Source organism: Lissotriton vulgaris, chromosome 1_1 (assembly GCF_964263255.1).
Source record: "Lissotriton vulgaris chromosome 1_1, aLisVul1.2, whole genome shotgun sequence".
Classification (NCBI taxonomy): Eukaryota; Metazoa; Chordata; class Amphibia; order Caudata; family Salamandridae; genus Lissotriton; species Lissotriton vulgaris.
The window spans coordinates 765,031,924-765,056,183 of NC_141685.1; positions in this window are offsets into that span (position 1 = coordinate 765,031,924).

The following is a 24,260-nucleotide window of genomic DNA, read 5'->3' on the forward strand; positions in this document are numbered from 1 at the left end:
GAGACTGTCAGCCGGGAGGTTTGTTTACTCGCTTCCTCTCAGCCGGCAGTTCGAGACTCTAGGCAGCGCTGCCCTGCTTGATGAAAACTTAACAGTAAGAGATCGTTTTCTGTTTTAAAAAGGCCACGGACTTTGTTTCAATGCAATGTGGCAAGGTGTAATTAATGTAAGTACTAGAAAACGCTAAAGAAGGAAATTACTCGTTTCTAGTGTAAACCAAGGAACAAGCCTTGGCAAGAGCAAGTGACTTTTAAGGTGGAGTTGGAACAGTAAAACCAATGGACTAGCGCCTGTAAAACTTGGAGACACCAAAACGAGATGAGAAGGAGATTTAAGTCTCTAGATGTATAGAGTCAAATATTATATTGTTTAAACTAACCCTATTAATCTAATTGCCTGATTTCTTTTAGTAGTAGTTTTAAGATATACTGACATGTAATGTTTATTTGAAGGTGACAAGATACAGAGTCAGAGTTAAAAAACCTTCGTAAAGTGCAAACCAGGGTCAGACGGATTAATGGTCAGTAAACATGATGTCTAAGTAATTAGTTAAGCCAGTTAAGAAATCTACAGATGAGTAAATGTTGTCTATATTGCATCGCAGTGTAGCGTGAAGACAGCGCAGAACATTCCTTTTGAAAAGGTCCTCGGCCTGGAGCACTTCCTAGAGAGAGAGACAACAGAAGATTTAATCTTGTATAATTTGTTGTGAGTCTCTCTGTCCACTTCCCCTTTCCCTGGGGGAGAAGTCAATCCAGTCAGTGTCAAAGTCCTGATTGGGTTGGTTGATCCTTGAGGGAGTTGGGAGTTTGCAGCTCGAGAGGAAAACGTCAGAAGAGTCTCGCAAGACTCCTCAACAGTAGACGAAGCCTCTCTTCCCTAACTTCTAAATCGTTTCCTCTTGAGTCTGCAAACTCACCCTCATGGATGCTTCACAGTTGTCGCAATTAGTCCAGAAATTGACAGTGGAAATGGAAAACTTACGTTTGGAGAATCAATCGCTCCGTCAGGAATTAAATGAGACTAGGGCTGGATTCTCATCTTGGAGGGATTCCTCTAAAGAGAAGAAACCAGTTTTGGCGCCAGCTAGATTTGGAGCTGAAGTTGTTCAGCCACATATTTCAGAAGATCGGTCAGAAAAGCAGCCAGTTCAAGTTACTGTGGTTACTCCTACACCTGTTCCCTTGGCTAACCCAGAAAGGTTTTCTGGAGATAATAGTAGATTTGCAACTTTTTTTAGTCAGTGTCAATTGCATTTTATGTGTAAGCCTCAAATTTTTTCTTCTGATTCTGCTAAGGTGGCTTTTATAATTTCTTATCTGGGGGGGGTGGCTGCGAATTGGGCCATGCCCTTAGTAGATAATAATGATCCTTTGCTTCATAATTTGCAGAATTTCAAATTAGCCATGTCCAATTTATTCGCTAAACACACCTTAATTCAGTCTTCTGATAATGAGTTGTTGAATCTTCGTCAAGGGACCAAGGATCTTATCTCTTATATTACTACCTTTAATAGACTTCTGTCCGAAACTCATTGGCCTGAGGAGAAGAGAATCTCTTTATTTTATAGAGGTCTAAAGGATGATTTAAAAGATTCTCTTGCTCACATAGTAAATTTGCCTGATGGGTTTAAAGAATTTCAGGATCTGGTGGTTAGGCTTGATCACAGATTAGGTGAACGCAGAAATGAAAAAACTAGGAGTGATTTTAGAAGTTCACTAGTTAAAGTTGAGAAAAAAGAGTCAGAAGTTAAGAATTTTGTTGAACCTGTTTTACCGAGTGGGTTTAAAGGGCCTTTATCCCCAGAAGAAAAAGAACGGAGACGTAAGGGCAATTTATGTTTATATTGTGGCAAACCTGGGCACTTTGCCAAGGATTGTTCTGTAAAACCCACAAAAAAGAAAGTTCTTGCTATTGAAACTCTTCCCATTAAGCCGTCGGAAAACTGAAATTCTCGAGGGAAGCAGAGATCGTTTCCTCGAGTAGAATTTCTTCTAAGGTCTCTAAATTTGTCACCAATGTAACCACACATATTCCCAAACATTTTACTATCCGGTTGGTCTTTATTTTAACCACTCTTCAAAGACATAGTATTCCTGTACTTTTGGATTCTGGGGCTACTGGGAATTTTTTCGATATTGGTTTTGCTCATAAACTGAATCTGAAATTTGTTACTAAAGAGGAACCTGAGTCTGTAAGAGCTGTTGATGGTTCAGTTTTATCTTCCGGCATGATTCAATTTTGTACTGAACCACTGACTATAGTAGCAGATAATGGTCATACTGAGAAGGTGGTTTTTGATCTTATTGATGCACCCAATTTTGGTGTCATTTTAGGCATTCCTTGGTTGGAATTACATAATCCCAAAATTGACTGGATTAAGAGGACTGTTACCTTAGAGTCTTCTTTTTGTAAATTACATTGTTATCAAGAGACCAAAGATCCAGTAATGCCCCTTTTTTGTGCTGCTTTAACTGCTGAAAATAATAAACTTCCAGTTGAGTATAAAAACTTTTCTAAGGTTTTTGATCCTGTTGAAGCAACCAAATTACCACCGCATAGAATTTTTGATTGCAGAATTGATTTAGTTCCTGGTGCTATTCTACCCTGTAGTAGAATTTACGCTTTGACTGAGCCTGAAAATGTTTATTTGAGGAACTATTTGGATGAGCTTTTGGAATTAGGTTTCATTCGACATTCCACTTCTCCTGTTTCGTCTCCTCTTTTCTTCGTTGCGAAGAAATCTGGGGATTTGAGGGCTTGTATTGATTACAGAGCGGTTAATAAGGCAACCATTAAGAATAGGTACCCATTGCCTTTGATTCCAGTGCTTCTTAATCAAATTAGAGGTTCTAGTGTTTACACCAAACTGGATCTCAGAGGAGCATATCATTTGATTAGAGTTAAAGAAGGCGATGAATGGAAGACCGCTTTTCGTACGAAATTTGGTCTTTTTGAGTATACGGTTATGCCATTTGGCCTTTGCAACGCTCCAGCAGCTTTTCAATACTTTATTAATGAGGTCTTGCATGATCTATTGGATGTCTGTTGTATCGTTTATATTGACGACATTTTAATTTATTCCAAAAATATGGAAGAGCATGTACAACATGTCCAGTTGCTATTACAGAAATTAAGAGATCATTCTCTGTATGCTAAATTGGAAAAATGTGTTTTCAATGCTTCTCAGGTGGAATTTCTTGGTTATTGTTTGTCACCTAAGGGAATTCTTATGGATCCTAAGAAAGTTGAAGCAATTCTTTCCTGGCCAATTCCTGCTTCAATTAAAGATACGCAGAGAATTTTAGGATTTGCTAACTTTTATAGGCGTTTCATTTCTAAGTTTTCAGAAATTGTTACTCCCATTACTCATTTATTGAAAAAAGGGAAAGTCTTTTCTTGGACTGAAGAAGCTGACCAAGCATTTTCATTGTTGAAGAAGGCTTTTACCTCTGCTCCTATTTTGGTTCATCCTGACCCTGATAGGCCCTTCTTTGTGGAAGCAGATGCTTCACAGACTGCTATTGGTGGTGTGTTGCTTCAAAAGGATGCAAATTCTGGTCATCTTCATCCTATAGCCTTTTTCTCTAGGAAATTACTTTTGGCTGAGCAAAATTATACGATTGCAGAACGAGAATTGTTAGCCATTAAAGATGTGTTTCAAGAATGGAGACATCACCTTTTGGGAGCTAAACACACTATTACTGTTTACTCTGACCATAAAAATTTACAATTTTATTCTACTGTAAAGGCTTTTACTCCTAGACAAATGAGGTGGTTACAATTTTTTTGTGAATTTGACTTTTTAATTATGTATCGACCTGGAAAGAAACAGCTGTTATCGGACACACTTTCATGATTAGTTTGTGAAAAAGACTTAAATTCTGTTAAGGACCCCCCTAGTATTTTGCCTTTAGAAAAAATTGTTGCGGAAACGCATTCAGAGAATTTCCTAGATTCAGTTAAGAAGGAATTAAGGAATTTTGATGTTCATGAATGGTTACTTAAAAAAGGGAATTCCATTAAAGATGGGTTTTTCTATCACAATGATAAATTGTTTATTCCTACTAGAGTTTTACAGGATAAGGTCATGCAGTGGAATCATGATTTGGCATTTGCGGCGCATCCGGGTATTAACAAAACCTTGGATTTATGTCAACGTCATTTTTGGTGGGACAAAATGATTCCTATAATCCAACAATTCGTGAAAGCTTGTCCAGTTTGTTCACGTCAAAAGGCTTTACATGAAGTTCCAATGGGTTTACTTCGTCCTATGACTATTCCCCCTCATCCTTGGCATACAATCAGCTTGGATTTTATTACTGATCTCCCTAAGTCTAATGGTTTTACTACAGTTCTGGTGGTGGTGGATTTGTTATCTAAAATGGGACATTTTATTCCGTTACATAAGATTCCATCTGCGGCTGAGTTCAGTACTGTATTTTTATCCAACATCGTGAAACTTCATGGTCTTCCCTCAAAAATTATTTCAGATAGGGGTCCTCAGTTCATTTCTAAATTCTGGTCACAACTCAGTAAACATTTAGGAATCGAGTTGGCTCTTTCCTCTTCTTTCCACCCACAGACGGATGGACAGACTGAGAGATTGAACCAGCATGTTGAACAAGGTTTAAGATGTTTGTTAACAACTTCCTCTTGTCCCTGGGATGAAGTTTTGCCTTGGGCAGAATTTTCCTATAATAACACCACTCATTCTGCTCTGGGTTGCTCTCCTTTTTATTTTATCACTGGTCAACATCCAAGGTCTATTCCTATACTCTTACCTGATGAACAATTGTCTATGCCAGCAGTTACTGATAGGTTAACACATCTGTTTGATATCCAAGATAAGGCTAGGAAGCAATGGGTCAAGAGTAAACTTACCATGAAAAAGACTGCTGATTCCCATCGTCAACCTGCTCCTTTGTATAAGGAAGGTCAGTTGGTGTGGTTATCTACTAGAAACATTCAGTTGGAGGGTCCCAGGAAGCTGAAACCCAGATATATTGGGCCGTTTGAAATCAAGGAAGTTTTGAATCCTGTGTCTGTGAAACTAGTTTTGCCTGAGGAATATGCTATTCACCCTGTTTTTCATGTTTCTTTGTTGAAACCTTTTGAACCTTCTACTCGAGTTGACAATCCACCTCCACCTGTAATTGTCGGTGACCATGTTGAGTACGAGGTTAAAACTATTCTGGATTCTAAAAGGATACGGGGTACCTTGTTTTATTTGGTTGATTGGAAGGGTTATGATCCTTCTGAGCGATCTTGGGAACCTGGGAGAAATGTTCATGCTCCTAGACTTATTAGGTCTTTTCATGCATTGCATCCTGATAAACCTAGATCTGTAAGACGACCTTTGGGGGGAGGAACTGTTAGGGGTGTTACCGGTCGTCTTCATTAGTTTCTGATTCAGAACGGCTTCAGGTAATATCTTGTGAAGCTGTAGGGTTAATTTAGGTTAGTGGGTGTATTCTGTAATTTATTTTAAATATTAAGTTTTATTTAAAAACTCAGTCAGTAAGGTTATTGGTTAAATTGCCTTTGGCAATGCTTGTTTATTTACCTACTGAAAAATTGAATCAATCCCTAGAATGTGCGCTCTGCGGAGACAGGCTCGCGCCAACCCTCGTGCCTGGTGTAACCTTACAAGAGGCTCGCGCTGAGTCTCGTGGTGGAAGCTATAAATATGAGCTTCCACCAACTGTCAGACGCTTCGTCTCTTGTTGAACTTGACGAGAGCTTCTGCTCCCGCTTTGAATCCGGCAGTTCCTGTCATCTCTTGTTTCCCATCGTGAAAGAAAATCCAAACCCCTTTTATTCTGTTTAATTAAGCCCCGCGTAGACTGTTTTCCAATCCCTAGCTGTCATTGTCGCTGATTCACGACCTCCTTGAAGACAGCGCGGGCGGACTCCGGAGCTCCACTGAGACTGTCAGCCGGGAGGTTTGTTTACTCGCTTCCTCTCAGCCAGCAGTTCGAGACTCTAGGCAGCGCTGCCCTGCTTGATGAAAACTTAACAGTAAGAGATCGTTTTCTGTTTTAAAAAGGCCACGGACTTTGTTTCAATGCAATGTGGCAAGGTGTAATTAATGTAAGTACTAGAAAACGCTAAAGAAGGAAATTACTCGTTTCTAGTGTAAACCAAGGAACAAGCCTTGGCAAGAGCAAGTGACTTTTAAGGTGGAGTTGGAACAGTAAAACCAATGGACTAGCGCCTGTAAAACTTGGAGACACCAAAACGAGATGAGAAGGAGATTTAAGTCTCTAGATGCATAGAGTCAAATATTATATTGTTTAAACTAACCCTATTAATCTAATTGCCTGATTTCTTTTAGTAGTAGTTTTAAGATATACTGACATGTAATGTTTATTTGAAGGTGACAAGATACAGAGTCAGAGTTAAAAAACCTTCGTAAAGTGCAAACCAGGGTCAGACGGATTAATGGTCAGTAAACATGATGTCTAAGTAATTAGTTAAGCCAGTTAAGAAATCTACAGATGAGTAAATGTTGTCTATATTGCATCGCAGTGTAGCGTGAAGACAGCGCAGAACATTCCTTTTGAAAAGGTCCTCGGCCTGGAGCACTTCCTAGAGAGAGAGACAACAGAAGATTTAATCTTGTATAATTTGTTGTGAGTCTCTCTGTCCACTTCCCCTTTCCCTGGGGGAGAAGTCAATCCAGTCAGTGTCAAAGTCCTGATTGGGTTGGTTGATCCTTGAGGGAGTTGGGAGTTTGCAGCTCGAGAGGAAAACGTCAGAAGAGTGCTCTTATAGTATAAAAAATCCTTTTTTACATAAATCGTTTTAAGACTGTTATAAGTCTGTTGATGAACGTTGTCATGTCCTTGGTTTTGATTATGTGTATTATGATGTTCTAGCCCTGAAGAAGTCTACGGTCTATATACCAAGATGAAACACGTGTTGGCGGCTGGTTTTCCAAGAAGATTTACATCAGAATAAAGGAAGATATGAAGATTAATTACTTCTCAAAACTTATTTGAAGAACTTTAGTGTCTCTTGTTCATTAGCTCAGGATATATTTTGCTATTTGGCACTCCTATACTCGCACGTTTCATCTCTGGAGCAAAAGGAATGAACATATTTCACTAATTCTGATAACACTTCACTGGCTTCCCATTAACACAAGGGCTATGTACAAAATGTTATTTATCACTCACAAGACCCTATACACACCTACTCTATGTTATCTGGCTGATAAGCTTAAGTTATATGGTAGTGTTAGTAGAACCTGGAATTCTGAAGTTCTCCTGCTAGAACGCCCAGCCGTTTAAAAAACAAAGCACCTTATGTCTCTATCCTTTTTAGGATGTGCAACCAGAGTTTGTAGCTCCTTACCTCCGAACCTATGCACCACTACCAAACAGGCTACATTTAAATCTGACCTGAAAGGCTTCCTTTTTGAAAGACATTTTAATTAATCTTTCTTCTCCATTCTACACCTAGTTTCCTCACTGATTGGTGCATTAAAGCTCATTATCTACACCAACTTCATTGGACTCCTTCCTGTACCTGGCACCCATCAACATCCTGTTACTCAATGTTTATAACTGGTTTAATTTGTACCTTACTTAATGCTGTTTGTCTACTGTAAATATCCCAACATCCTGTTGTAATGTAATGTATATGTCTTCTGAAATGATATATTTCCTTTTTAAAGCGCTCTAAAACCTTTGGGTAATGTATACACGATATAACACTGCATACATAAATAAGTCACTAAATAAGTAAATAAATAAATAATTAGGTGTGGCCTCTGCATGCTTGAAATAAAAATGTAACATTTAAAAACATTCACCAATATGGCTGTTTTACTAGTGATTTAAAAAAGACTCTCCGATGGGCCATGCATTTTACCATTATTTGTTTGTAGGAGACAAGAGGAAATCGACGCCAAGCACTCAAACTGCAGGCAGCTCCAGTGTCACAATGTAGCTTAAACACTTTATAACTGCAACTTTAACATGCACTGCAAATGGGTCCTTTTGTTGTTCACTGCCAGCCATCGGGTTTTTAATGCCTATTTTTTTGTTAATATTTCTGGAAAACTTTATTGTCGGAGAAACTGCCAGACTCTTGTCAATGTAAAAAAAATGAATAAAAGCAAAAATAGATTTTCTGTCTTAAAAAGCACATATTGCAATAGCAGTCCCTTTCCATGAGAACTACTTTGTGTGTGGATGTGCTTCTTGTGAAACAACTGAATGCCATCACTCACAGAGCTACTGGCTCACATGTTGTAGTGGGGGAAAGGAACATGTGAATGACACAAAAACGGACTAATGGATCAATAAGCTTGGCTGAAAGCTCCTGCAAGTAAGTATATTACCCACATACATTTCATTAAAGCAAAAGGTCTTGGCTAACTACAGGCCTAAAAAGAAGCAATTACAAACCAAAAAGGATTGACTTTTGCGTAGTGCATGCACTACGAATTATGCAATATTAAGCCATACATACTCAGAGATCAGTACTCCTAGGGGCACATTCTCACAAGGTCCACTGGACATGCGGACACCAAAATGAGATAGCACTTGCTTAAGATGAGGAAAAGCAGAAAACTAATGGGTGGTAGTGCAAATACTGTATAGGGTCCTCAAAATGGCTTTACGTTTTTGGGTCAAAAAGAAGGGGTTGGATCTTGTTTGGGGTGGTGATGGGAGGGATCCGCAATCAAATACATAATCCTCATAACGTTTGTGGACATACTTTCCTGTTTTCTTGTCTACAAACACATTCTACTTTTGGTTAGATTGGAGCCTAGTTCCCTTCCCCTGTGACCTGTTTTGAGTACCTTGTGAAAACTCTCTGCTTTTATTTTTTGCCCCCCACCTTTTTTGGTTAGGGACATGACCACCCTTTTGAGATTCACCCACAGATGCCTGCTTGGACACTCTGGTGCTGATATAGAGGCCTGCCTCCTTTCCAGGTGTTCTGGGGTCAGTAAACTTGCTGTCAATCAGGTTTTGGCACAACTGCTTAAGGCAGGTACTCAGCATGTGCTCCCTCAAAGTAAGATGTACCGCCCAGTAAAATCACTCACTTTGCTGCCTCACACTCAACCACTTAGTGCCTATCTGGAGTAGTCTAAAAAATCCATGCATGACTGATTTGGCAATTGTTGGCTGTCCCTGACAGCTATGTGCAGTTCTGCCCTTGTGGCCTTCTTCCCCACAATTTCCCCCTCTCCTTGCAAAGCAGCTGCGGCTGCAGCTCAGCCCTACTGAGGTTACCCACATTGATCAGCTCCATTTCTATTTTGAACAAAAAAGAGGTGTGATCACTTAAATTTGGAACAGGGAAAAAAATGACTAAATCTAAAACTAAGTAGAGTTTTATAAAAAGCAAAAGAATCTAAATTGAGGAAAAATTTAGAAAATTGATGTAAAGTTATTGATATGGGATTTTAGTGCTACACAAGTCACTGAATGTTGCTGCAAAAATACAAGTACTGAATCCTAGCACTGAGCACCAATGTAGGAAATTGGGATTTTGATTGAGGGGTTAAAGACCCTTCTCATGCAAAGGGCACAAGGTGAACCTCAAAAGTCACAGAATTAAGCTGTGGTTAACCCTCTGGTAGCTTGGCACAAAAGCAGTCAGGCTTAACTTAGAGGTGTTAAGTATTCATGCAGCTCACCAACAATTATAAAGTAAAACACAACACATGAAAAATCCCACACCTATTTAGAAAAATAGAGTACATATCTAATCAGTAAATCCAGAGTTAGGATTTTAAAAAACTTTTTAGGAAAAAACTAGCACCTAAAAGATCAAAGCGATACAATGACCAATGGTTCCCCTAGGTAAAAGTCAAAAACAATCTGGTTGACGATTTTGAAAAGAAGTTGTTCAATCGTTGTCAATATACCTATATATACAAGCATTTTTTGTTTTGCTAATAATTTTAGCGCCATTTAACAAATCTTCACGTAATGTTCAAAACTAGTTTGCCACTTACTGCAGCTGCTGTTTGGAAAGATGCAGGGTGATTTGTCTAGCAGGTAATGAGAAAAAGACGGGGTCCACAAAATGTGTGGTCCCCATCAATTTCCTGTAGGGATTTTAGACACAACTACAGCCCAAACCGATGGACGGAATTACATAAAATTTGTCAGAAAGCTAGATCTTGGTCCAGAAAGAACATTTGGTGTAAATCTGTCCACTAGGTTTAGAGTTATCAAATAAAAACATGTATGTATATCCCAGGATGTGGAGCCTCAGTGGATCCAACAGATCTCAGGGTGAGATCTGATTGGCCTGTCACCACTTCAACCAGGAAGTTTTGGCAGCCATTCTTGGGACTCAGGACTGACCTTAGTCCCAAGAATTTTTTTTTTTTTTTTTTAAACACAACTGGATAGGGTAGGAATACCCTGACCTCCTAGGCCTGGTGGTGGGGTCCCACAGGAACCCCACCAGGGGCCCAAAACGTTTTGTTTATATCATATTTAGCTCCAATATCGTGGAGGACCCCTGGCAATTTTTTTTAAACACACTTGTTTCTTTTTTGCTCCCTGGTGTGCCCAGTCCCTTGGGAATAATGGGAATAATATTGTTATGAGGGGGGGGGGCATATGGTCCCCTCTGCATGCCAACGTCAGCCCCGGGGGACCCTGGGGCATGTCCAATATTCATAAGAGGGGGTATGCTGCCCTCCTCAGGGCCAAATTTGTCCCCAGGGACCCTATCACCCAGGACCCTGTCTCATTAGTAATGGAGAGGGGGGCCACACCACCCCCCTCCCCATGCCAATTTCAGTATAAAGGACCCCATCTCCTGGGGCCTGACCGCAACTTGAAAAGGGAGGGGGCCTTGTGGCCCCTATCCTGGAGGCATTAATGATCTCCAAAGGGCCAGCTCCTGCTGTCTCCCGGTGTGCCCTCCCCTGGGACATAGGGGTTTCCCTTCCCGCACTGGCTCGGGCAGAGACACCTATGTTTGCTCTCGCTTAGTGGGAGCAATTTCAAAGCTCTCACCAAGCGAAAGCAAAGACAAAATCCAAAGAAATACAAAGTTGGCCTTCTCAATGTCCTCCACAGGTCCAGTAGTGAACTGAAGAGTGGGTCCGAGGGTACTATTTTTATCTTAAAACATATAAACAGAGAGGTGGAGGTTAGGCCACTATACGTCCCTCAGCAGTATCAGTGATAACACTGTAGTCAGGTGTGGTTACACGTTGGTAACCACGTGTGGTGTACTTTTTGACAAATGTGTGACTACAAAGAACATCACTCTCTCTTATTTACCAGCACACTGATCCCCCCCTAAAGTCTAGGCTTAACATATTCAACTATATCCAGAGTCAGGTAGGATTCACCTGGGATAAAGGTAGCTTATGCTTTATAGCAGCAATTGTCTATGTGGCTATTAGAGCTATTAAGGCTAGTGAAAGGGATCCAAGAGCCTGAAGAATGCCCCAGGCCTTCTAAACTATAATTGATGGACAGAAACATGTTGGCAGATAGTTTTGAGCCATAAGCCTCTGTATACCTGTTCTTTCACGGTTTTAGATATAGCAAGGGCCCTCAAAAATAGAGGTGAAATTCTGAGAAACACAGAGGTATTTTTCGATAGTCTGGATTCCGCCTTCTTTAGTAGTTTTTATCTAAGAACTCCCTCCTTCCTTTAATTCTTCAAGGAGGTCCAGTCCACCCTGGTGGGACTGACCTACCGGGGGGGGGGGAGAGGATGCCGTTTATGAAGCATGACACTATTATGTGTGTGATGTTTCCTCTTCCATAAAGGATGACTTTCCTCATAAGCGCGGTAGAAGTCTTGTGACATCCAAATATTGTGGATTCCTGATAGTTCTTGAACGATTACAAAACAACACATCTGCCTTTCTCTTGTCTTTTCTGGTGCTAGCCTAGGAATATGGCTAGGTAAGAACCTCACCTTTAAAACCCAGGCAAGAAAGACAGCTGCCTCTTGCTATGGCTTGCTCAGAATTATTCGGAAAGTCCTTCCCCTGCTACCCCTTCTCACAAAAAGATTAGTAACTCAGGCCCTTATCTTATCTAGAATGGACGATGGCAATGCCCTTGTTAGAAATAGGATTTCTGGTTGGCTAAGACTTGCGCCAAAGCCAGGCAGAAACCACCACTCTTGGGATCCATGAGCCTGAAGGATGCCCCAGACCTTCTAAACTATAATTGATGGACAGAAACATGTTTGCAGATAGTTTTGAGCCATAAGCCTCTGTATACCTGCTCTTTCTCGGTTTTAGATATAGCAAGGGCCCTCAAAAATAGAGGTGAAATTCTGAGAAACACGGAGGTATTTTTGGATAGTCTGGATTCCGCCTTCTTTAGTATTTTTTATCTAAGAACTCCCTCCTTCCTTTAAGTCTTCAAGGAGGTTCAGTCCGCCCTGGTGGCACTGACCTACCAGGGAGGGGAGAGGATGCCTATGATGAAGCATGACACTATTATGTGTGTGAGGTTTTCACTTCCATAAAGGATGACTTTCCTCATAAGCGCGGTAGAAGTCTTGTGACATTCAAATATTGTGGATTTCTGATAGTTCTTGTACGATTACAAAACAACACATCTAGCCTTTCTCTTGTCTTTTCTGGTGCTAGCCTAGGAATATGGCTAGATAAGAACCTCACCTTTAAAACCCAGGCAAGAAAGACAGCTGCCTCTTGCTATGGCTTGCTCAGAATTATTCGGAAAGTCCTTCCCCTGCTACCCCTTCTCACAAAAAGATTAGTAACTCAGGCCCTTATCTTATCTAGAATGGACGATGGCAATGCCCTTGTTAGAAATGGGATTTCTGGTTGGCTAAGACTTGCGCCAAAGCCAGGCAAAAACCACCACTCTTGTCAGGGTAAGGGAGTTACACGCCAAAGATAACCCCTGCTCACCCCCTTGGTAGCTTGGCACGAGCAGTCAGGTTTATCCCGGAGGCAATGTGTAAAACATTTGCGCATGCACACAGCAACAACATCCCAGGCACACTACAAAAGGAACTCCAAACAAGGTTATATAAAAATAGCCTTTGTATTCTCAATACACATTAGAATAGTAAACACATAACATACACTGTGCCAACTAGCATGGGCAATATTCACAAGGGATTATTTACACAGGACAGGGCCACTTGGGCCACTGTCAGGATCAGCACTTAGCAGAAATTGGTAAAAGTAACATAGGTCATAAACATCCAACCAGTAGCCACTGGTAATCACTGTACTCTACTTCAACCTGTAACATAACTTTACATTATGCACAGTCACATCAGGCGCAAATTACATCCTGCGCCAACCTCACCAGCATAAACACATTATGCAATCTCCTCACTAGTCTAAACACATTAGACCCTACCTCCTAAGTATAACTCACATTAGGGGCGTAAAGCACAGAGTGAAGTATAACCTCACTAACACAAACCTAAATAGGTAAAACAACCTCATAAGCCTAAACCATATCTAGAGGTATCAAAACAGGGTGCGTAAAATATACTAAATGCATTATATTTCCTAGCACTATATTGCATGAGCACATCAATCACATTAGGGCCTTAAGCCCTATACATCTACCAGTCCCCCTGGCCAACGGGGCATCTCCAAAGGCGGGCTCAAATGCCCTGTGTCCAGAATGTCAGGGCGTGCTGCCAAGGCAGTGCCAGTCAAGGGTGCACCATCTGCGCAGAACCTCAATGTTGCAGCTGCCCACTACTTGCTGGGCAGCTGAGCACAATAACGCGGCCTAAACGCTGCAACTGGCACTAAGTCCTACGCAGCTGTGGAAGGCCTTGCACCTCTGTGCCACTTCTGTCCCCCTCAGGGACTCTAACTCAATTGGTGCCTAAACAGTGCAGCTGCCCACTACTTGCTGGGTATCTGTAAATCCACTGGGGCCTGGCACCACTTCAGGCGGGTGCCGCTCAGGACACAGGCCGGGCAAGGACCGGAACCATCAAGGCACACCTGGAGTCCCCCCCCCAACCCTTACCAACTCACTGGGCTGTTCTCGGGGGACTCCAGCCTTCACTCGACTCGGGAGGCGGGACTCTTCACTAGGATGCAGCGTCCGGGGCTCCCTTTGCTCATGGGAGCCCTGTACCACAGCGCCTCGCACTAGGAGAGCCTCGTCGGGTCACACTGCACTGCGCTTCCTCTGGGGACAACTCCTAGATGCTGGAGGGTTCCCTCCGCCAATGGGAGCCCTGCCGAGTCGCCATACTCCTCTCCCTACCCGGGAGATCCCACGTGGCCCGGTGTCCCCCTTGGCAAAGGGGGGGAGCGGAAATGACGAACATCGGCCCTGCCCACAACCAGGCGGCGGGCCGGACTTCTGCTTCCGGTGCTCCTCCTGGGCTGCAGCGGCGATTCCTTTGGCAATAAGGGGTAGGCTCCCTCGATATAAAAAGCACACCACAAGAAAAGGAATGAGCACAAAGTCGCGGGGTGGGCACCCGCGCATATAACTAACCAAATAAGCAGGGTGGGCACCCGCAGCTGACACGCAGGCAATCTCGGGGAAATCCCTCGCCAGGGGTTCCCTTTCCTCTTCAGGCAGTGCCGTGCTGCCAGGCCCACACAGTCCTCCTTCCCTGAGGCATTTAGAGTACAGTGCTCCCAAGGCGCTTAGGCTATAACAAGCCTTGGCAATGGTAAAACAAAAAGGTCCCAGAAGTCCATCAGGCATCCAGGGGCAGGGCCCAGGGAGGCAATCCTTCCCCTGGGCCCCAGCAGCAGCATGCCCCTGGTAGATTCAAGTCAGGAACAAGAACATTTTTCATTGGGTCTCAGCCCCTTTTTATACACAGAAATCCTTTGTCTCCAAAGGTGTGGGCAAGAGGTGAACCAGATGCAACTGGTTCTGGAGCCCTTTGTTTTGCTCAGCCCCTCCCCCTATTCACAGTACAGGCCAGGGACATCAGACACACCACAGGGGGTGGAGCCAGCATTGTGGAGGGACGGCATAGCCCTATTCAGGTCCCAGGTGCAACTCCTCCCTGCCATCAACATGCAGATCTCCCCATTCACGACCGGGCAGACCCATCCTGACTCCTGGAGCCAGGCACACCAGCCAGCTCCAGCCAGTCACAAGCCAGACAGTCAATTCACATTCACTGCAAAGACATGCCAACTTCTAAAAGTCTCAAAAACGTGGGGAGACCCAATAGACCCTTGTAGGCTTGGGCAAAGAGTAGCTAATGTAAAAAGTGACTACAAGGGATTTTGTTCCTAAACTGCTCAGTTAGGCTTAAGTGTAATTCAATTATAGGTTCATTAAGCAATTGAACCAGTTGTATCCACAGGATTACTTAAACATTCATAAGCAATATTTTTCAAAGGAATCTTTTCAATATAGTGAAACAAAGAGAGAAGAAGCACACAGCAAAAGAAGTTATATTTAAAGTAAGTTGTATTGAGATAAATCACAAGGAAAAATCATGGGGACAAAAAAGAACAAAACTTTAAGTAAAAGTCATGAATAGTAGTATATCTATATTAACTAATCAATTCATAACAGCTCATCAGCTCCATAGATAGTTGAGGAAGACCAAAATCATAAATGTATAAAGGTGTCCTTCAATGCATAAACGGTGAGGAGTTGATGTCTTTGGTCAGACCAAAGACATCAACTCCTCACCATTTATGCATGACAACCGGGCCGCACCTCGAGATTGTCGCTTCATCTCCTCTCAGGTAAGGAACAGATGCATCGCCTACTTTGCGCAAGTACTGAGGAACAGATGCATCACCTCCCCCGAAGCAAGGAACTGACACATCGTTCTCCCCGCGAACCTTTTGTTTATCTCGTGTGACGCATCCAAAGGTACTTTGTGGGAAACGTGTTGCATTTACCATCTAAAGTGATCTGAGTTATTTCTACCATCTTAAAGTCATTTTCTTAATACTGTATTGTGGAATTTTTACATTTGGGTCTTGTGTTAAGTCTATATAAAGAATACTTATCTTTATAAAAACTGTGTTGTGTCCATCTTTAGTGTTTTAACTATTACTGTATGTGTTCACAAATTCTTTACACACTACCTCTGAGATAAGCCCTCCTGCTCGTGCCTAGCTACCACAGGGTTGAGCATGGGTTATTTTAGGAGTGTAGCCCCCTTAATCTGACTAGAAGCAAGGGTCCCTATTTGGACAAAGATGCAAGCCATTGCCAACTAGAGACCCCCAGTCCTTACATTGGTGGTCAGTGGAGAGGATTTGGACTTGCACTTGTGACTCATGTACAGTGATTGGTGTACACTACTAGTGAGTGCAGACCAAACGCGACCACATAGATTTTTTGGTAGAATTTTTTTTTCCTTGGTACTGTTATTTTTTCTAAAGACTGCCAGTTCTTATTACCATGAGTAAAGTAGCATCCAACGCATATATGGATCTAGATTTTGAGGAAGAAAGGTTGGAGGCCTACAATGTGAAACCGCTGAAAGCCTTCTGTAGAAAATTTAAAGTTGCTACTCCAGGCCTCACCAAGAAGGATGAGTTCCAAAAGGAGCTGAGGGCCTGGATGGAAGCAAGAAATGCCCCTGAGCATGTGGGATGTGGAAGAGCCTGCAGAAGAGGCTGAGAATGCAGAAGGGCAGCTAGATGGGCCATTGGGTCCAGCCAGGGAGAGAGTGTCTTCCCCCATAGGCAGCAGTGTTTCTTCCATGGGCCTGTTCCCAGGAGAGCTGGGTTGACAGGGAGAGAAATAGATTGCATGGAATGGAGATGGCCAAGCTCAAGTTGGAGGGTCAAAAAGACCTAGAGAGTAAGAAGCTGGAGCTTGAGATTAACAGATTAGCTTTTGAAAGGGAAAATGAGAAATTAGCACACAAGAGATTTTTGAGGGAATTGGAGCTTAAGGCTAAGAATTTTAAAAATTAGTCCCTCTTGTGGCAGCGCACCATCTGTGCCTGCAGAAGGCAGGGTATATTTCCCCAAAGATGTCATCAAAGATTTCCATAAGCATGAAGATATTGGGCAGTGGTTTGCAGCATATGAAATGGCAATGTTGGCCCACCGGGTCTCTGAGAAGGATTGGGGAGCCCCTTTGTCAGTGATGGGAGGGAAACATTGTTAGACCTGCCCAGTGAGAGTAGGATGCTTTATGCCCACATGAAGGGAGCCCTGATGACCAGGTATGGTTTGATCCCAGAGCTCTATAGACAGAGATTTAGGAATTGTAAAAAGTTGGCGGCAACCACCTGGGTAGAATATGTGTCTTTCTTTTGCAGAGCTATGGATGGTTGGGTGAAGGGTAGCAAACTGAGTACCTTTGAAAATCTCTTTGATTTGTTTGAATGGGAGCACTTGTCTGGTAATTGTTTTCCAGAGCTAGGCCCACACCTTATTGATAGCAAGCTAACTAACCCCAGCAAGCTTGCTGAGGAGGCGAACCATTGGGTGAGTACCCGGGTCCACAAGGGTCATGTGGGAGACTCCGCCAAGGGTGGGCAGGGTCCCCAGCAGAAGAGTAGGGGGACGAGGGTAAACAGAGGGAGTTCCAGAAAGGGCCCCAAAGTAATTCCCAAGGGAACCAAGGTAAGGGTTCCCAGCCTCCCCCTGAGAAGAAGTCAGAGCACCGACAGGTAAACCTGTTCACAGAGGGCCACCTACATGCTTTCAGTGTAAGCAAGTGGAATAATAATAATTTTAATAGAATAATAGAACACCGTTGGTATGATCCCCAGTGTCCCCAGAAGGACCGCAATGCACCACCCTGTGCACCACCCCGTCAGCTGGCAAGTGTAGCTTTGGGAGGGGAAGAGCTGGGTGTCAAGGTAGGTGGGGTTCCGCAGAAATGTCCCTTGTCTCTTTAGGAGATTGTGAGATGGTCCCTAGGACCCAGCTGCCTGATAACACTAAAACATACAGGCAGTGGGTGACCATCAATAGCCATAGGGTGGAGGCTCTGAGAGACACCGGGGCCAGTGTGACACCTGTCAGCTGTCGGCTGGTATCTCAGGAGCAGGTGATCCCCCATGCATTCTTCCCTGTAGTTGGCGCGGACAACTCAGAGAACCAGCGTGGACAACCTCTCCGGTAAACTGGAAGTAGCGGATTCCTTTACCATCGCCATGAACTCTCCTTGACAAAGGGCACCTCGCCCGAAATGCATTGGAGTTCGCATTTATTCTCTACTAAATCGGACCAACTATATACTTCACTAATATGATGCCAATATCATTGACAAATTCCATATGAAAACTATTGAATAATAAATAGTATTTGGACAAGAACTTTGGAATCATTTGATTGATCACCCACGGAGTGCCTCACCTGGGGATGTATTAGCATATCTATGCGTACACTACAAGTTTCTATGATCCATTGACGTTTTGACGGAAACGCCACCCACGAGTGCACCCATACTCCTTAAAAATCACTAAAAACTGCATACAAACCAGCAGTGCACCACCCACTTCCTTTTGCTAGGTGGCTCAGGTTCCCATTGAGTGGTGGGGGGTCTCAGGTACTCTCCAAGTAGCTGTGAAGCCAGCCATGCCTGTGGATTGTGTGTTGGGCAATGATTTAGAGAGCTCCCCTTGGGCTAAGGTGGAGAAGAAGTCTCATTAAGAGATGATGGGTCTGCCTGAGTGGGTGTGTGTGACCACTCGGGCTATGGCAGCCAATAAGAGTGTTCAAGAGGTCCTGGAGCCTGAACGTTTGGCCCAGGTACCTGCCTTTTTTTTTTTTTTTTTTTTAACTTCATTTTTGTCGCAGACAATGATAGTATATAACAGTTGCGCCGACAGTTACAAAAAATCAACGACATTATGGCCAATAACATACTGCTGTGTACACGGCCCTTCAGCCCACAACCCGAAGGCCGGGCGGCGATAGGTGGTAACAAGGAAGCCAGGTCTTGAACCTAGCCATGTAACTGCGCTGCAGGATATTCTAATCCGCTTTTATTTTTTCTTTTATACAGATTACCCCCCAACTCCCCAATGGAGCCCTCCCCCCCAAAACTTCGGCATTCGTGACTAAAACATGTGTACACAGGTCGTTCACCTCATTATGGCACTCCTATTGGCAGAAAAAGCAGCGATCATTACGTATATTAGGCATGAAACTTGCAGATACCAAGACACTATTCCTCTCAGGTGTATCCTACATGTGCGTGTGCGGTCAGGCACTCCCCTGACTCACTGCCCATCCTCACCCTCCCCACCACCTTCCTCTTCAGACCCTGTGTCCCCGGGGGTGAACAACTCCGCACTTGTTCCATCCGAGTCCTCGGCTGCCTCTCCCACCTCTCGCATCATTCTCCACGCAAGCAGGTCTTCCTGCAGCTTCTCATCCCTACGCACTGTTTGCATAAAGGTTTCCTCCGCCAGGGTCCATTCCCCCACATCTCTAAGCCACTGTGACATCTCTGGGGCCCTCTGTCCCATCCATGTGATGGCCACCCTCCTCCTTGCCAGTACTAAAAGCAGTTGCAACATCTTGTAGGACAAATTACACTTCCTGGGCTTGGGGACTAAGGCTAACAAGCAGTGAAGGGGGGTCAGCTCCATCCGGAGGTCAGTAACCTTATGAATGTGTGCCACTACTGATTGCCAGAAGGTGTGAACCAGCGGACACTCCCACACCAGATGAAGGAATGATGCACCTGACGCGCCACACCTAGGGCAGTCATCGCGCTTGTCCGAGGCAATACGCTTCAAGGTAACCGGAGTCACGTAAGTTTGGTGTAAAAAGTTAAAGTGTGTCAGTTTGAACCGTGCATTGCACGACACCTTCCGGGTGAGGGTACCGATGCGCTTGCGCTGTGCCGGGTCCAGCACAGTTCCCAGGTCAGCCTCCCAAGCCGCCCACGCCGGGGGCACTGGCGGGGTGGAGTCCAGCCGCATGGCCGAGTACAATAGGGTTATCAGCTTCCTGCCCCTACCACAGGAAAGGATGACATTGAGGGTATGGGACACAGAGGGCGCATCCGGGAACTGCGGCCAAGTGTCTCGAGCCAGCGCATGGAGGCCCCTGTACTGTAGAAATTGGCCCTCACCGAGACCGAACGTCTCCGCCGCCCGTTCGATAGATAGAAACGTGTCGTCCGGGTAGAGATCTGCCAACAGCTCACACCCACCCGCTCTCCATTCCTGGAATGGCATGTGTACCTCCATGTCCACCACTGGGGCCATAATCCATATCGGCAATTCCCTGTGGAAGGGGGCCCTCCGTAGGATTTTTTCCACCACACGTTGCCAAATGGCTGCGGTGTGGCGCACTATATACGGCAGTGTCGCGTCCGCTCCCCTGCCTCGCATCAGGGCCATCTGTACTGTTCTTTCATCCGCGCTCCTCGTGAGGAGCCGTAGGTCCCAGGTGTCCGCATCCGCGAACCACCTGGCCGCTGGCAACAGCTGAGCCGCATAGTAGTAGAGGTCGAATCTCGGCGCCTCCAACCCCCCCTCCTCCCAGCTCCGGACAACCGTGTGTAAAGCAACCCTACTACGCCTGCCCGCCCAGAGTAAGGACGTAAGGAGTGTATTGAGAGTGCGGAACATCCGCGGGGGAAGTGGGCACAGTGAATTCTGCAACACATATAGCACTCGCGGCAGCATCACCATTTTCGCCACTGCCAGTCGTCCCATCAGGGAGAGAGGCAACGTGTTCCAGAATGCCACCGACTGTTGTAGGGACTGCACCACCCTGTCCGCATTGCGGGCCAGCAATTGTTCGTCCGACGACGCCACCTGTATCCCCAGATAGCGGAAGGCCTCCAGTTCCCATCGCAGCCCCAGGCGTGGCAAGTCCCCGCGCGCGTCCACATCACATCCCGCTAGGGGGAAGACCAGGGACTTCCCTGCATTGATACGCAGGCCCGATGCCGCGCCAAAACGGTCCAGTATCTGAAGCAAAACCGGTAGCGCTTCCTGCGGAGATGTTAAATAAAATAGAGCATCGTCCGCATACAAGGACACGGTATGGACATTACTCCCCACCTTGATTCCCCATTGGGCCATCGTGGTACGGACTTCCACCGCCAATGGCTCAATTGCCAGGGCGAACAGGAGTGGCGAGAGGGGGCATCCCTGGCGGGTGCCTCTCCCCAACGCCCAGTCCTCCGAGCGTGCGGCCCCAAGTTTGACTCTGGCTCGAGGCGCCCGATACAGTATCTGGATCCACTTGCGAAACACGGGCCCCAGTCCCACCCGTTGAAGCACCTCCGATAGGTACCCCCAGCTAACCGTGTCAAATGCCTTGGCCAAGTCTATCGAAACTAGGACCTGGGGGTCCTCCCTACCGCGCACCTCATGCATAATATGGGTTAATCGCCGTAGATTCATCGCGGTGTTGCGTCCGGGGATGAACCCACACTGGTCCTGGTGGACCAATTGGACCATGTACGGCGCCAACCGAGTGGCTAAGAGTTTGGTCAGGATCTTGACATCCGTGTTAATCATTGTGATAGGGCGGTACGCCGCGGGGTCATATCTATCACCTCCCGGCTTTAGAAGCATGCAGATCTCACCCTGGTACATTGTGGGTGGAAGAGCGCCCTCCTCCAGCGCCGTATGGAAGACTTGGAGGAGGAGGGGGCCAAGGACATCCCCGAATGCGTGGTAAAACTCGGAGGGAAACCCGTCTCCCCCCGGGGATTTCGCCGTCGGTAAGCCTGCCATCGCCACCCGCACCTCGTGGAGTGTCAAGGCCCCATCTAATTCCTCCGCGGCCTCTCTCGGAAGGGCCGGTAGAGTCACTCCTCGGATGTAAGACTGATAGGATGCCTCCGTGACCAGCGGATCTGCCGTATACACCTGCTGCAGTTGTGTTTTGAGGACCCGCAATATACCTGACTCCGAATGGACCATGACTCCATCAGGGCCCCTCAGGGCCGCTATCTGAACCGGGGTCGCTTCCTTCTTCAAAATCCAGGCCAATAACAGGCCGGATTTGTCCCCCTCCCTGTGGAGGCGCTGTCTAAATTGACCCAGCGTGTATCTGTCGAGGCGCGTAAGTATATCATGCACTTGCGCCTGGGCTTCCCGCTCCAGGGCTAGTTCCGGGTCCCCAGGGTTTGGTGAGGCCTGTCGAGTCCGCAGGGAGTCTTCGGCCTCTCGCGGGTCAGCTGTCGGCGGACTCCGTAGGTGAGAGCCATGCATTCACCCCGTACCACTGCCTTCAGAGCCTCCCATTTCGTCGACAGGGGCACGTCGTCTCCCTCCCAATTCAGGTCTACGTAAGTAGTGAGTGCAGTCTGCACATGATCTCTGCCCAATGGGTCCTGTAGGAGGTCCGCGGGCATCCGCCATGTACGAGGGTGGCAAGGCTGGTCGACGTCCTGCGTAGCGCACAACACCGGGGAGTGGTCAGACAGGAAGCGGGCCAGGTGGGTGACCTGTAGGGAGTACGACGCATCCATATTTGAGGCGAGGACCCTATCCAGCCTGCTATGGGTGTCGTGTGTAGGGGTGTAACAAGTATACAATTTCTGTGACGGGTGACTCTGGCGCCACACATCTACCGCTCCCAAGTTTGCCATGACCTCGCGCAGTCTCGCCGTCATGCGAGGCTTCGTCCCCGCTCGGGGAGGATGCCTATCCAGGACCGGGTCCAAGACGCAGTTGAAGTCTCCGAACCACAGGAGAGGGCTGTCCACGTCCGACACTAAGACGTCTTGCATTCGTGGGTAGAAGGTCGCGTCATCTACGTTAGGCGCATATGTATTAAGTAGCGTAAGGTCCCTGCCATTCAACAGCACCCTCAGCAGCAGGTACCTACCCTCAGTGTCCGCCTCCGCATACTGTACCGCGAGGGGGACTCCGGGCGCTACCCAGATCAAGACCCCACGCGCATACGTTGAAAAGGAAGAGTGAAAGACCTGACCCCGCCATTTTTTAGCAAGCTTTTGCGCCCCCTCCTCATTCAGATGCGTTTCTTGCAAACATGCAATCGATATGCCATGCCGCCGAAGGAAGGATAGGACCCTATATCGTTTGGTACAAGTGCCCAACCCACGCACATTCCACGTTAAAAATTTGTACCCCATGTTTCCTGTAAGTGCCCAGCCGGGCCATGCAGTCTGCTGCCAAAATACCGCCTCCTAGGGGCCTGAACAGTGATACACATGATGCCTATACCAACATTTATAAACAGTTTCCCCCCCTCCTCCCCCCCCCAAAATTGCAACATCAGCAGAACATCCCCCCCCCTCCCCCACCCACGAGCAGGATAACGACAACAACCCAACCTGTCAACCCGCCCTTCCCCCGCTGGTGCCAGGACGTGCACAGCCTCCCCACACACCCCTCACAACCCATCACACACTCACACAACTATTAACTGCATACACCCCCCCCCCAGCTCCCCGCATGACCCAATGCATATATTGAATTCTCCCGGCTCCGGACCAACTGTAGTCGACCATACAGGACCAATTCCAACAGTTGTACCCCCGTCTCCCGAACATTAACCAATTCCCACACTGCAAATCCACCGGCCCCCCTCTCCCCCCCCTAAATGCAATATCTGGTGGCTCCTGGAACAATGTCAAACCAGTGTCCACCCATACTCCTCTCCACCCCGGGAGCCACAGCAGCCATCCAAAGACAAAGTATATACGGCTCCTAAATCACCTCAGGGCGGGCCATTCACCTCCAGGGCCCCAGCTCCCCCAGTCTCCTGAATCACCAGGTCTGATGGTGTCATGTCTGGCACCGCTGCTGGTATCGTGTCTGGGACCAGGATTTCCGTAGGTTCCAGCGGGTTTTGGGACTCCGCCCCGGCCCCCTGTAGCAAGGGTTCAAGGAGCATTCCTCCATCAGCCCCAACTGTGATTCTAGGTTCCTCAGCGTGTTCCGACGTAGAGTGTCGTCTCCGTCCGCCTCGGGGCCTCCGCTGTCGCTGGGGGCGGCTCCCCCATGTCTCCTTGGATCCACCACGGGCTCCCGGTGGAACCCCGTCTCCCCTAACCTCCAACCATTCCCATACCTCCTCCGGGGATTCAAAGAAGTGTGCCTTGCCCTGTGCCAGCACCTTGAGTTTGGCGGGATACAGCAGCATGTATTGCAACTGCATCGCCCGGAGCTTCTGTTTAACCCCCAAAAAGGATTTCCTCATCTCCTGAACCTGGTGGGTATAGTCTGGGTATATTGAAATCCGGCTATTTTCAATGGTTAGGTCCGGTTTTTCCCTCGCCGCTCGCAGGATGCAGTCTCGATCCCGATAATTCAATATCTTGGCGATCAGAGCTCGCGGCGGGGCCACCGGCCGCGGCGGGGGAACCAGGGCCCGGTGAGCCCTCTCGATGACAAACACTTCCGAGAGA